Source organism: Myotis davidii, unplaced genomic scaffold (assembly GCF_000327345.1).
Source record: "Myotis davidii unplaced genomic scaffold, ASM32734v1 scaffold424, whole genome shotgun sequence".
Lineage (NCBI taxonomy): Eukaryota > Metazoa > Chordata > Mammalia > Chiroptera > Vespertilionidae > Myotis > Myotis davidii.
The window spans coordinates 75,707-78,586 of NW_006295827.1; positions in this window are offsets into that span (position 1 = coordinate 75,707).

Consider the following 2,880-nt stretch of genomic DNA (forward strand, 5'->3'; position numbering starts at 1 on the left):
GGCATGCAGCTGTGAATAAATGGACCCCTGGTGGTCAGTGTGCTCCCACAGGGGGAGTTCTGCTCAGTCACAAGCCTGGCTGACTGCTGCCAGTACCGTGGTAATGGTGGAAGCCTCTCTTGCCTCAGCAGCACTAAGAATGTCCGACTGCAGCTTAGGCCTGCTCCCCACTGGCAAGTGGACATCCCCCGAGGGCTCCTGGGCTGCCAGAGGGATGTCTGACTGCCAGCTTGGGCCTAATCCCCCAGGGAGCGGGCCTAAGCCAGCAGGTGGACATCCTCCGAGGGTTCCCAGACTGCAAGAGGGCATAGGCCGGGCTGAGGGACCCCCCCCAAGTGCACAAATTTTTGTGCACCTGGTCTCTCATATATATATATATATAATTACTCAGCAATAAAAATGAATGAAATCTTGCCATTTGGGACAATATGAATAGACCTAGAGGGTATTATGCTAAGTGAAATAAGTCAGAGAAAGACAAATGCCATATGATTTCACTTATATGTGGAATTTGAACAACAAAACAAATGAATAGAAAAAGACCCATAGATAAAGAGAACTCACTGAAGGTTGCCAAAGGGGAGGAAGGAGAGTGGGTGAAAGGGAAAATAATAAATTAGGAAAGAAAAAAAATTTTTTTAGATGAAAACATGCTCCAAGGTAGAAGTATTGAGTCACAAATTTATATTTCTAACACTTTAAATAGCTGTAAGATTTTTATTAGATCATAGTGTGGAAACTTGTCCACTGGAAATTATTATTGAGTTTTCATAACTGTATATCAATACAGAAATGTTCTCTAATTAGGTAAGATCTAGGCTGATTTCATTCCTATTAAGTCCTAGTCCAGTGGTAGTTTTGTAAAATGAAAGTGTGTAGTTAGCACTTATCATGTCATTCTAATTAATTACAGTAGAACTTTGTTTCTCGAACGTCTCCCATCTCGAACAATTCGCTTCTCAACTTGACAACCCTTTCATGCTGATACCTGTATGATCAGTCATGCGTCTCTCAGGTGACAAAGGAGAGAATGCGAGATTCTGAGTCAGTTTACCACTGTTAAAATCTCAGGCTATTGGGCTGTGAATATTTTTGTGTGTTTTTTGGGGTTTTTTTGCTTTTGTTGCTGATTTTAATTATGGTTAATTTCATTTTTTACTGTATATTTCCTTTTTGTTAAATTTTCATTTACATTTCATGTACTGTTTGTTTTCAAAGTGTTTATAGATTAAACAGTATAATACATGTACTGTATATAAGAAAGGTTAAAACAGGGACTCATTTGGGGGTCTGGAACAGATTAATTCAGTTTACATTATTTCTAATGGGAAAAAATGATTCGGTTTTCAAATGGCCTTCCAGAATGAATTAAGTTTGAGAAACAAGGTTCCACTGTATTGTGAAACAGTTTAGAATTTATAGCACAGTATAAGTACTGTTGCTAAAGAAAAAGAAAAAAGAAATAGAACTTTGCCAGCCACTCCAGAAACTCTCCTTTTGCCCTTTCCCAGATATAGTCACATTCCTTCCACTTAAAATATCCTCAGTTGTGACCTTTATGGTAACCACTTCTTTGGGTTTCTTATGGTTTTATTAAGTTTTACCACAATAGTTCACATTTCAAGGAGATGGCTCCTAGGCCTTAGGGAAGACATTTCTGGCATGGAAAACTGGCAAGAAGTCAATTTAACTTTTTAACAGATTTACATACATCTCAAAGAGACAGAAAGTATTTGTAATTTCAAGTTTTCTAAAGGAAAGCCTGGGCAGAAGGAAGGTGTGGGGAAAACTAATAGTTCTCTAGGGGTGACCAATAAATTTTGTTTGTTTGTTTTAAGTACCATTATTAACTCAGGTGCTTAACCTATTATAGATGAGCTTCGCTCTATGCAGTTATCCTTAATGCAGTTCAAATTGTCCTCTGGCCAGTGCGAGCCTTTCAAAGCTGGCTCCTGTGCCCTTTTGACTGACTAGAGGCTTTGAGAGCTACTTTGTGGTCTGGTATGAGAAGAGGTACAGGCCATCTTGTACCTTTCCTACCCTGAAATCATTCATTTTTTCAAAAAGCCCCGGTTTCAGGGCCACATCTGCATTCCCACTGATGTATCATTGTTTTTAGGCCTTTTCAGTCAACGGAGTTCATATACATAAATTCATTCATATCTCTCTAGTTTGGCTTCTGTTATATTCTTATTTCTCATTTTGGTTACCTGAAACTTGTTATTTAGTATTTTAAAAAAATATATTTTTATTGATTTCAGAGAGAAAGGGAGAGGGAGAGAGAGAGAGAGAGAGACATGTCAATAATGAGAGAGAATCATTGATCGGCTGCTTCCCACACGCTCCATGCTGGGATTGAGCACGCAACCTGGGCATATGCCCTGACCAGGAATTGAACCATGACCTCCCAGATAATAGGTTGACGCTCAACCACTGAACCACACTGGCCGGGCTGTTATTTAGTATTTTGCAGTAAGAGCTCATGGGAGGAATATTCTCTGAGCTCTTGCATGTTGATAATAGTATGTGCTCTTTATACTTGAAAGTCAGTTTTGCTGGATATACAGTCCTTGGGTCACATTTTCTTACCCTTGAATACCTTACATGTATTACTCTAATTTCTTCTAGCATCAAGCATCGCTGTTAAAAGTCTGGCGATATCCTCATTTTTTTTTCCTCTTATAAGCCACTTGCTTTTTTTGGCCTAGGACAGTGGTCGGCAAACCACGGTTCGTGAGCCACATGCGGCTCTTTGGCCCCTTGAGTGTGGCTCTTCCACAAAATACCACGTGCGGGCGCGCACGTACAGTGCAATTGAAACTTCGTGGCCCATGTGCAGAAGTTGATTTTCAAAAAGGAGATAGACGAAACAAGTATACA